This window comes from Eriocheir sinensis, chromosome 27 (assembly GCF_024679095.1).
Source record: "Eriocheir sinensis breed Jianghai 21 chromosome 27, ASM2467909v1, whole genome shotgun sequence".
NCBI lineage: Eukaryota > Metazoa > Arthropoda > Malacostraca > Decapoda > Varunidae > Eriocheir > Eriocheir sinensis.
The window spans coordinates 7,058,422-7,071,120 of NC_066535.1; the positions used below are offsets into that span (position 1 = coordinate 7,058,422).

General features: G+C 44.0%; 1 pseudogene; it reads left to right on the forward strand.

Annotated features, from left to right (window-relative positions):
• The first annotated feature begins 48 nt into the window (after positions 1 to 48).
• Positions 49 to 12,699, forward strand: part of LOC127004279 (acyl-CoA dehydrogenase family member 11-like) — a 19,733-nt pseudogene continuing 7,082 nt past the window's right edge.

Consider the following 12,699-nt stretch of genomic DNA (forward strand, 5'->3'; position numbering starts at 1 on the left):
CGCCTGCACCCGGGCAATGCTTTTAAGGGGTTGGAGCGGAGGAGCCGTTACAAAGAAAGAGTGATGGTGTTGCTCGGTCGTTTGTTTACGTCACGGCCAGCCTCCGCCCAGACCCTGACAACCAGACAGCCTTGGACCTTCTACTATTACTACTACGTTCTATCCTCCCACCCATGAATTTTAAGTGTTGCCCGAGTGTGAGGAGCGTTTATCAGGACAACCACTGAAGGCTGAGTGGGGAGCGTTTATCAGACTGGTGACGCCTCAGAGGAAGGTTGGTGAGGTTATTGAGTACTCTTGACACATTTAGGAATAGGATCATCAATCATTATCTCCCTAATCCTGGCCCTTCATCATGTACCAATACCTTTTCTCATCCTAACCCTTATCCTAATCCTTTCCTGGCCCCTTGAATCCCCTGCACAACCCCCGCATATCATGCCACCCAAGAGTGGCCCTCTGCAGGTCCCCTAGAAATTAAATGAAATTATGCATGTAGGTAGATATGGAGAGTCACTACACGCCTCCAATATTGCTCCCACGAGAATAATAATCTTTCCAAGGTCTCACATACTGTTGTACTTCTCTAGTTTTACCAGCTCATCATACATATACAGCATCTACAAGTGATAATAAGAAATAACAGATATTACTCCTCTCCAACAAACTTAAAACACCTGGTAGTTTGGAGGGCTATGAAGACCAGGGAAATTGTGGGGTAAAAGCAGGTATTGCAATGATGCTGTCTACCTGCAATGAACCGTTTCTGTGCTCTACTCCAACTGAGCTTTACATAACCTAACCTCTAGCAGGGGAGGCTTCACCCCCCTCAACCCCCCTCCTAACCAGAGGGGGGCTGCATCCCCCCTGGGCCCCCCCCACATGTATGATGCGCCAGTAAAACTAGAGAAGTTATTGCTAATTTTATGCAATACACATAGGCCGCACTCACACTCACCGCCTCGCCTTTTATTTTGGGTAATACTTTATAAGAAGTCCACCTCCCCCTTCGCCACTCCAGCCCCCCCTACCCTCCAAGACAAGCCTGGGGAACTGGGGTTTGGGGGGGGAAGCCAAAATCACTGAAAAATGGGCTTAAAAATTTTCCTAGAAAAATTCCTAAATGAAGAAAAATTCCCTAGTCTCGAAAGTAAGTTAAGTACTAACTTTATAACCTAACAGCCCCCCTTGCCCCCCTGCTAACCAAGAGGGGCTGTGCCCCCCTCTGGACCCCCCCACATGTATGATGCGCTGAAAATGTGTTTTATATATATATATATATATATATATATATATATATATATATATATATATATATATATATATATATATATATATATATATATATATATATATATTTTAGTCTTTTTGTGGGGATCATATTTAAACTATACCAACCGAACTTTACGACCTGCTACCCCCCTGGACCCCCCTCCTAACCAAGGGGGGCTGCGGCCCCCTGGACCCCCTCCATGTAGGGAATTTTCCTTAATTTAGGGATGTTTCTAGGGAACTTTTGGAAGCAGGGGGGTCCAGGGGGGGCGCAGCCCCCCGGGGGTAGGAGGGGGGTTAGCAGGTCGTAAAGTTCGGTTAGAGTAGTTTAAATATGCTCCCCACCGAAGAAAAAGAAAAAAAAAGATTTTCCGGTGCATCATACATGTGGGGGCTGCGCCCCCCTTGGTTAGCATGGGGGTGAGGGGGGCTGTTAGGTTAAAAAGTTGGGACTTTCCTTACTTTCGAGACTAGGGAATTTTCCGTCATTTAGGGATTTTTCTAGGGAAATTTTGGAAACCCATTATTTAGTGGACGCTGCATGCCTCTTCCGGATAGATTAGCCCCTGACCCTATAAGGAGTTAGTATGTTCAAGTATTCATGAGGAGAGCAACTTTTGGAGGAGTTTCATTATTCCGACTTTGACCCAGGACAACTACTGTGGCATATGACTTCACATGTTGCCTAAATCCTACTCCTGCCTTCCTAGAGGGTGTTCCTCTCAGTTAGGGGCCACTGCTTTAAAGCAGACAACTGATTTCTCCCACTTGATCTTGTTCAAGTTAAAAATGGGAATATCACCACTTTCCTGCTGTTGAGTTTTGTCAGTTTTCTAATCCCCTCTGTGTTCATGACTAAGATTATTTCTTTCTGCAAATTCAAGTTGATCTCTTGTTTCACATACCCATTTCATAATTGTCAGTTGCTGTTTTATCAATAATTTGGGTACCACCTATAAACTTGAAATCTCCCATAACTATTATATTTCAAATGGATTAGTTTGACTTTAGTTTTGATGTTGAAAAACAGCATTCAAGCTAAGTTCAAAGTTTTCATAATGACTTTCTTTGCAGAATGTGGCAAGTCATGTATTCAACTCAGCTGCTCCACACAAAAGCGGCATTTCAGCATCTCATTACAAAGGGGGTTCGAGGCATTGCAGTTACAGCAAAAAGTTATCAGCACCCCGGGCCACAGTCACCAGAGAGTAAGCCATTACCTTTGTTTTATTAGGATATTCAGTAGTTCTTGAAGGTATCTCATATCTTTTTTATGAAGATGATTTTTTGATGTGTGGTAAATTGTTTTGTAGTAGCAGGAGAAAACTAATTAAATTAAAATGCTGCTCTAATTAGCAGATATTTAAGATGCACTAGGAAAGATATTTGTATTTATGAACATTAATCTTTGAAACTGATTTTTAATGCACTTGTTATAACATTGCCATTTAAGGCCCCTAATATTGTGTAACAATTTTGTAGGTTATGTCGACAGATCTCGAAGAGATACTTTGGAGGATCTGAAACAAAAGTTACGAATTCAGTTTTCTCGGTCAAAGCTTGGAGGTTTCACACAGACTCCTCCTCACCAAGAGAATCCTTTCACCAACAATGCTTTCCTGACATCCTATCTTACTCGAGTGCTGCCTCAGCAAGTGAGTTTGTGCTCAGAATATGAACAGATATCCTTGTGTAAATATGTTCTGATGTCTGCTTAAAGTCCCTTAATAATGATGTGACCACAGCAAGAGATTCTCCCTTTGTTTGTCCATAAGCATTGCCTACTCCAGTAGTTTTACTTTTTCATTCTTTCCTTGTGTTTCAAGCATGTCCTTCCATTTTTTGGGGGGTTGTCTTGTTCTTGTTTTCCCAAAAATGAGTTGAAGCAACCAAAGTAGATTTTGAGTGACAAGTACCTGGGGAATGCATCTTGTCACCACTGTTACTTGCTGTTATTGCATTTTTATCCTTTGTTTTACTTCCAACACATAAGTAATTCATCCTGTGCTATAATATTAATTATTCTCTGTATGTCTCCCACTTCCACATGGGGTCAATGTTCTGAGGGTTGGGGCTTGGGGCTAAAGACTACTATCCATATCAGACCCTCTGACATACCGTTTTTCGCAAATATCTTTCAAACGAAGACTTGGATCAACATGGTGCTTTGGCACAGATTGTTTCGCACACTCTGCTAATTTTTGATGCTATTGTGCACTGCCAGATGCTGTTAATTATGGCGTTTACTCCTGACTGTGATGGCAAAACCTGCGTGAGCCACTTAACACATTCAAACAGGTGAGGCATGACGTATTTATGACGTGTATCAATCAACTACCTCCACCCCTGGCTTCCCCCCCTCCTCCTCCCTCCCCTCTCCTCCTCTCCTGCTCTCTCTCCCCCTCTCTCCCTGCCTCTCCTCTCTCTCTCTCTCTCTCTCTCTCTCTCTCTCTCTCTCTCTCTCTCTCTCTCTCTCTCTCTCTCTCTCTCTCTCTCTCTCTCTCTCTCTCTCTCTCTCTCTCTCTCTCTCTCTCTCTCTCTCTCTCTCTCTCTCTCTCTCTCTCTCTCTCTCTCTCTCTCTCTCTCTCTCTCTCTCTCTCTCTCTCTCTCTCTCTCTCTCTCTCTCTCTCTCTCTCTCTCTCTCTCTCTCTCTCTCTCTCCTGTGATGAGAGAGAGAGAGAGAGAGAGAGAGATGGGGGAGGGTAGGAGGGAGGGATGGGAGTAGGGGAAGCCAGGGGTGGAGGTAGTTGGTGGATACACGTCATAAATACGTCAAGCCTCACCTGTTTGAATGTGTTAAGTGGCTCACGCAGGTTTTGCCATCACAGTCAAGAGTAAACGCCATAATTAACTGCATATGGCAATGCACAATTGTGTCAAAAATTAATGGAGTGTGCGAAACAATCTGTGCCAAAGCATGATGCTGATCCGAGTCTTCGTTTGAAAGATATTTGCAAAAAACGGTACGTCATAGAGTCTGATATGGATAGTAGATGCTCTTCATGATGTCACTGATGGCACTGGGGTTTGAACTACCTTGCCCTGACTCTTCACTTCCTTGGTTTGGTGCTCCACCCCATTAGACCCCCTCACCCCACACTACTTCACATTTACTATGCTGTGTTTATTATTCAGCATTGACAAGAGTAAAGTTGGACTTGTGAACATATTGAATTACTAACAACCCCTGAAACCAATCATGTTTGTAATTAGGGGAGTGCCTGTACAGGTGAGAAGTGTGATCTCATACCCTGATCCCACATTTTGAATGGAAATATTGGGGTTCATCTTATATGTCCTTCACCTTACATGCTGGAAAATATAATTATCTGCAACTCTATATGCACAGGACATGGATCCACAAACTTATCCCTCTGTTCTCATAAAGTGCGATTACATCTGAGAAATTATCCTCATTAAGACTGAGATACACGAAACTCACAGTATCAACACAACATAGAGGAAAGTGGGGTAAATGATTTGCAAAATTATCACAATCTGCATAATTGAGGGGTATGTTTGGGACTAATGGGGCACAGCATCTGAGGGATAAGAGATAGTGAGCATTGTGGGTTGGGCAGGGAGCTGATGGCAGTCCATGTCTCTGTCTCATTGTCCCTTGAGCCTGTGATGGGTCCCCTTATTCTGGGACACTGGTTAAATGTGACATCCAGATTCTCATAGTTTACCTTGCCCAGGCTTTCCCAGGCACCCATTTGTCGATCAACCCGAAAGGGAGGACAAACTGATGGGTGAGTTGTGCACTGACTGCCCTGGGCCAATATCAAACTTGGGCCTGTAGATTCATAACATGGTGTGCTGATCACTGCAACATGGATTGAGGCATAGAGAAAACTTTAGTTAACTCAGAATTGACACCGAGCAAATAAATCCACAGTGTTATGGTGTTTACCTGTGGGACTTGAGATATATTTTTGTTTCAGGAAGTTGTTGTGATGGGTGTTGTAGACAGTGTATTTGTATAAGTGTAATATTTGAGTATATATTATTTAGTTACAATCACATTTATATGCCATATTAATTAGAATCTGTATATATTAAGGTTCAAGATGACATCTGGAGTGACCTGACAAGATTTGGGAAGAGAGCTGTGGTGGATATTTATCCTTTAGGGAGAGAATGTGAGCTGAACCAGCCGTATGTGAGAACGTTTGATGCCTGGGGAAACAGAACTGATGAATTAGGTAAGGAAATGGAATACTATTTACATAGATATTGAAAGTTTTCTCATACCCCTGTCCTTTACAAAGTTTCCCTTATTTAAATTATTTAGTAGTTTTTGTCAGGTAATCATGAAATTTATTTTTGTAGTTAGTGGTTTGGTTAGCTTTGTCAAGTTGATTAATGTCATTAATTGGCAAGTAAGAGGTGTACTGAGAGTTAAGAAATTATCATTACAGGTATCTGAGAAATTTCACATCTCAGTGTATCTTGTGAACCATTTTTATTTATGATAAATAATTTAGAAATTTAAAATTTCTTAGTAGTCACTGAATTTGTTTTTAACCCCCAAAGGATGGGCTAGAGGGTGATTCTCTGCTCGCAGAACGTGTGCCATTTGCTAACTTTTGGCAAAATAGGTGTTCTTCATCAATGTCCTACATGAAAATTTCAGACAAAAAAAAAAATAGTTCATGCCGTAGTGCTTTTTCACTGCCAATCTTTCATCTACATGATGAAAAAACTTGAAGTTCCTCAGTTGCAACACGGCGGAGATATGATGGGAAGTACATATTTTGGCGGGACAGAGGATGACGGGAATTCCCACACCCTGCCTTTCTCTGCCCAAGCGGGAATTTATAAATGGCAGAATTTATAAATGTGTGTATTCAAGGGAATTTCTTTAATAAATATAATTTCAGTAACATGCCAAGCCTGGAAGGATCTCAAGAAAGTATCTGCTGAAGAGGGCCTCATAGCAACTGCTTATGAGGGAAAGTATGGACCTTATGATCGCCTCTATCAGATGGTGAAGCTGTTCCTCTTCTCCCCTATTTCGGGCCTCTACTCCTGTCCCTTGGCGATGACAGATGGAGCAGCAAAAACAGCAGTGGTAAGATTCATGAAGTTTGTGTTTTATTATATAAAGTAAAGTATTTTCATTGAAAGCTTGATGCCCATTATTCTCTTGTGTAGCACAGTATATAGAATGTTATAAAGGCATTCTCAGATTTATGACCTCTTGTGTTCATCATTTTAATTAAATTAATCAGTTTAAACACCCCAAAATTTTCCATAGAGGTTTGTAACATGCAAGTCAGTGGTGGTTTATTACATGGAGGGTATACAAACTGCATGTATTGCTGGGGAGTACATTTATTCACTTATTCAACATATTTCAGCTAAATCAATACCTTGAAAATAGTAAACTTAATTTTGTTGCTAGATGTTGGGAAATAAGTTTATGCACTGCAGTGTAAACACAAGGAACTATACATACAAAGAACAGCCTTCATCATTTATTTAGGTGGCTCAGCATGTCTGCTTGTCATGATTGCTAATCAGAAAAATTATCATGCCACTGCATGTCTAGAGAGCTCAATGGTAAAAATTGCTTGCTTGGTAACGCAGCCACAAAATTAAATATTACTAGCAATTTACTGTAGGGGTAGGGCGGGTCTATCTGGATGAGGAATGCAGCGTCCTCAACCTCCCCGAGTTGGCTGGTTGTCTTTTTCTCTCTCCTGTTTATGATTCTTTCTTTGGGTTACCAGGGGATTAATCCTCCCAGGGGTCCTGTGTCCCTGCCCTATGGTGAGCATTCAATCCAGGCCCTGATTTGGGCTGGTTGAGGGAGGGGTTTGCACCCCCTCCCCCTATAAAAAATTTTCCTAGCCAAAAGCAAAATTTAAGAAGAGGTCGGGTTCTGGTCTTGCTGGGGGGCCTGACTGTGCGGCAGGCTTCCCTGATGCATCTGCATCCGCATCCAGGGAGCCTGCTGTCAGTGACGGGTGCAGGGCAAAGTCTATGGGACTCCTGCACCTCGGAGGAAGTGCCCCCTAGCTTTTTTTTTTTTTTTTTTTTTTTTTTTTTTTTGGGGGGGGCGGGCGGGGGGGGGGCAGAGGCTGTGCCCGCCTGCAGAGCCAGGCCCGGGGTTAATCTTTGGAGGGCTCTGTGTGTGGGCTCCTGGAATGTCCGGAGCCTTTCGGATGATGATCAACTGCCCTTTCTATCAGATGAGCTCATAAGGCCAAGGGTGGACATAGTGGCACTCTGTGAGACGAGGAGGCCTAACAGTGGTGAGATCAGTGAGGGGGGATTCACCTTCTACTGGTCTGGCATGAGCAATGGCTTCTGTCTCAAGGGGGTAGCTATGGGCATCTCCAGCCAACTGCTGCCATTTGTGGTTGAGGTTACTCCGGTTGATGAGCGTATAATGCGAGCGAGGCTGAAGCACACACTGGGCTTCATGTCTCTTGTTACAGTGTACGCTCCTACCAAGATGTGTGAAACGGAAGAGAAGATGTTCTGCACCAAATTCAACTCCGTATTAGGCTAGTGCCCTCCATGGGACACACTCATTGTCTTGGGTGACTGGCACTGATAGGGTTGGCTACAAGCTATGTGTTGGTCCCCATGGTTCTGGTATCAAGAACATAAACAGCTCTCTCCTCCTGAATTTTGCAAGATCCAGGGGGTTGAGAATTGCAGGTTCTTGGTACCATAGACCTGAGCTACACCGCTGGACTTGATATAGTGATGCTGGAGGGGTAGCTAAGGAGATTGACCACATCCTCGTAAGTACTCGTTGGAGGATCCTTCAGAACTGCAGGGTTTATCGGAGTGCTGATTTCGTTGCAACTGACGACAGGCTTCTTGTTGCAACACTCAAGCTTCATGTCGGGTCAAGAAGAATCTCGAGATGCAACAGTACCGTGTTCCATCTCGAGAGGGTGAAAGACCTAGCATGTTCTCAGGAGTATGCAGTGAGGCGGTGGCCGAGTGGTTAACGTGCGGGTGTGGTGAGTCCAAGGACCTAGCATGAACTAGGTTCGAGTCCCCACTGAAATACACTGATTTTTCAAGTCATCGCCAAGTGGCGTAAGATTACCCACACATGCTGTCCAAATCTTCAATCAACTTTAACTTCAGTGACTTTGGTCAAAAGAAGCACCAGGGGGCAGCATGGGCCAAACAAGAGTCATACATCATGGCAGCCACTATAAATAAAATTAGCCTGCGCCGTTAATAGGCTGGGGCTGTCTATACGGCCCCTCAAGAAACCCTACCAGTGCTACAGGCAGCACACACAAAAAAAAAAGGTTTGATGTGCTCAACACCCTTGATGACCCTGTAGAACTGTGGAATACCTTCAAATGTGAGATTCTTTAAGCTGCCAAGGAGTGCATTGTAGAGCACCCGAGATCTAGGAGTGGCTTTGCCTGGCGGAGACGCTGGAGAATATTGAGGAGAGTAGCGCTGCCAGACTTGTTGGGAATTGGGACCAATATAGGACTCTGTCACATAGGATTAGAGCTCTCCTGAGGAGAGACAAGAAGAGATATGTCAGGGGTCTCGCTGAGGAAGTTGAGGGCCATATAAATACAAATGACGTCCGACCTGCTTACTGAGCCCATAAGAAACTCTGCTCCAAGTCTCCCTCTCAGGTGAGCACTATCTGAACCGCTGATAGTTGCCTTGTTGTGGACATGGATGGGCAGAGGGCTCGTTGGGATGAGCAGTTGTACACGGCAGACCCTCCAAGTGGGCAGCTTCCAATTGCTGGGTTGCAGGTGGCGGATCCTGATCCGCCCATCGACGAAAGTCCACCCTCTCTTTACGAGGTCAAAGAGGCTGTGGCAAATTTGAGGGGTGGAAAGGCACCTGGCACCTGTAGCATCAGTGCAGAGCTGCTCAAGGCTGGAGATGAGGCCATGATCCGTGGGTTGCATGCAGTCTTGACTGCCGTATGGCAGTCTGGTACCATTCCTCCTGACTGGAAGAGGGAGTTGGTCGTCCCTCTCTGGAAAGGGGACCAACAGGACTGCAACAACTACCGTGGTATTACTCTGCTCAGTGTGCCAGGTGAGATGTTTGCCCATCTATTGCTGATGTGAATTCACAGCCAGATGCTGAAGCTGCAAAGACCTGAACAGTCTGGGTTCACGCCTGGTAAGTCGACAACTGACCGTATCCTAGCACTCTGTGTACTGGTGGAGTACCTATGCGAGTTTCCACAGAGGATGCTTGCAGCCTATGTCGATCTCAAGAGGTCGTTTAACTCAGTGCATCGCGAGGCACTCAGGGATCTTATGCAACTCCTTGGGATTTCTGTAAGGACTATTGGTTTGCTGACTGGCCTGTATTTTGGGACAGAGTGCTGTGAAGTGTGGGGGGTGCTTGTCCAACTTCTTTCCCGTGAATGCAAGAGCGAGGCTGGGCTGTATCCTTGCCCCATCGCTTTTCAGTACTTTTATGGACTAGTTACTAGGCAGAGTTGTGGATCACAGTCATTGTGGAGCATCCATTGGCAATACCAGGGTCACCAACCTTATTTTTGCTGATGATTCAGTAATCCTTGCGGAGACACTGGAGGGTTTGGTGATGGCTCTCGAGGCCCTGCAAGAGGGGGCAAAGCTCTTGGGACTTCAGGTCTCCTGGGTCAAGACCAAGGTACAGGTATTTGTAGGCTTGCTAGATGAAACAGTAGCCTACAGTCTGTACATGCGTGTGGCAAGGACATTGAGATCTCGGAAAATTTCACACACTTTGTTCATAACAACGGTGTCTCGCCAGGAAGTCTTATGGTGGATTGGCTTGGCCCATAGTGTTATGGACTTGCTCAGCACGAGTACTATATGGCGCTGTCGATACCTGTGCAGAAGGACAAAGATCCAGATGTTCAAGTCCCTTGTGCTCCCTGTCTTACTCTATGGCTGTGAGACATGGACATTAAATGGCGACTTGGAGAGGCAGATTGATGCCTTTGGTAACAAATGTCTATGCAGAATCATGGGATATCGATGGAATGGCTGTCAAACCGGCGACTACTCCGTGAGACTGATTCGACATGTCACATATATTACCTGCATTGTCCGTCGATGCCAACTCCGGCTATATGGGCATGTGGCACATTACCCTGAAGCTGATCCTGCTCATTGGGTTGTCTCTGTTAGAGACAATCCTGAGTGGAGGAGGCCAAGGGGATGCCCACGGAGTTTGTGACTTGAGCAAGTCGATAGATTCTGCCAGGAGGTACTCAGGATGGGAAGGGGCTTGCATAAAGACTCCCAGAGGGACCTCCAGATTTGGCGTCATAGGGTGGGTGAGGCGACAAGCCCTCCGGCGTATGTCCCCATTGATTGATTGAATTTACTGTTTTCCAAGACATGGTTGTGATGGCACTAATTGATAAAAATATATCAATAGCTTATTACATTAATGACTTTGAAATAAATTACTGATTTGTCTAGGGTAAGCAACCAGCTCACACCACTTTAACTTTATTAATTGGGACTGCAAAGACCTACCTAAGGACAAATTTACTATTGTACTACTAGTTGTATGGATATACGGTCCAGTCTTGTAGTACAGGTGTAGAATCTGGCTGCAGGACACGCTGTACCGCTGCAGGTCCATCACTCATGTGGGGAAAGTCTTGGCATTTGTTGTAACCTTGGTCATGAGCTAGTCTTGGTTGCTGGGCCCTGAAAAAAATAATTATTTTCTAACACAAGAAATGCATTAGATAAAAAAATGTATTGCAGTGTTAAAATTAGACCTTTGTCAGTTTGATAGAGCCATACCAAGGCCATTTAATACTTTGCCTTCCAAAAAGAAATCTCAAGACTGCTGTGAGCATGCATGGTCATCCTCCTATACAAGTTCAAATTTACCCCACCAGTTCCTAGCAAATCTCAACTCATGCTCAGGCAGAAATCTTCATACCTGAAGCAGAATAACCGTTAATATCAGGAATAGTTAATGGCAGACAATTTTCACAAATATACACTTCTAAATGGAAATATTTTTTCAGATGATAAAGTCTCCCAGCCTTCAAGATGCTTATCAGCATCTTACTTCACGTGACCCTCAACAATTTTGGACTTCAGGCCAGTGGATGACAGAGAAGAGAGGTATGATATATGCTGAAGTTTACTGCTTGTAAGGCAATATGGCATTTGCATTAGCTGCACATGCCACATGACCTCTGTGCTCAACTCCATCTCTTCAGCCCTTGAGACACAGGGAAGATGTGACATATGGGTTATCACATTTACCTCCCCTATAATCTGTTTCAGTAGGATATTACAGACGGCCACACCCCCTCATGTTCTTCAATTTTGACTGGCCAAGTGGCAGCCAATCACTGCACTGGAAAAAGAGTTAAGTTTGCTTCTGCATTGGCCCAGGAAGCTCGCTCAGTGCTCACGCTTCTATGAGATGCCTGAAAAAATATTTTTACACCTCAATATCCCCTTGAAATATTAACTTAATGCATTTTCAACATTGAACATGTATAGTTCCTCAAGTATCAAGGTTTATGATGTTAACTTGAATGTAGATGGAAATATAAGCGTGTTTTTATCGAATAAAAAATAAATTTATCACATGCTATCTATGAGAAAAAATAATTTGATGACTTAAGGATGGCATTGCTACTAAGGAAACACAGGTAGGCCTTGTAGTATGCCAGATATTAGAAAACTAAGAACATTGCCCCGAGTAGCGACACCAGTGGCCAAGGTGGAAGCAAATTGACAGGTTCTGCGCAGTGAATGGCTGCCACATAGCTAATCAAAATTAAGAGACAAAGAGAGCATGGCTGCCTGTAACATCTTATTGAAACAGACTATAAGTATTCCCAAGTACCCATTTATCTACTGGACTGAGCTGCGAGCTGGGATTCAGTCCCAGGTGTGCTAACCACTGTGGCATGAAGCGATTATGACAAGTGTGATAGATATATGAAGCACCATGGAGTGCTATTGACAGGAGTAATATATCAGGGTTTCATGAAAAAAAAAATTGCATGTCACATTCTTGACAATTTTTTTAATGCTTCTACACAGGTGGCTCAGATGTGGCTGGCTCAACGGAGACAGTTGCAGTGGAACAACTTGATGGCTCACACAAGCTGTTTGGCTACAAGTGGTTCAGCTCTGCCACAGACTCTGATATGTCGCTCACCTTGGCAAATATCATCTCTGAGGATCAGCCTGAGCCAGTAAGGTTATCCAGTTCTTTTTTCCAGTAAACATGCATACTAGTTTTCAGTATGTGCATTTGTGATAGAACTTTAGATTAGCAATATGCCCAGGCATTTATAGGTTCAACATTACCTTTAGGCATGTTCATACACTTCCTCTTTGAAAAACTGCTCTGCTCCCACTGATCTCCATGTATTCCTCAATCTTACCAATACACCTTTACAATGGTCTTCCTACCTTCCCCTGCCCTCCTTTT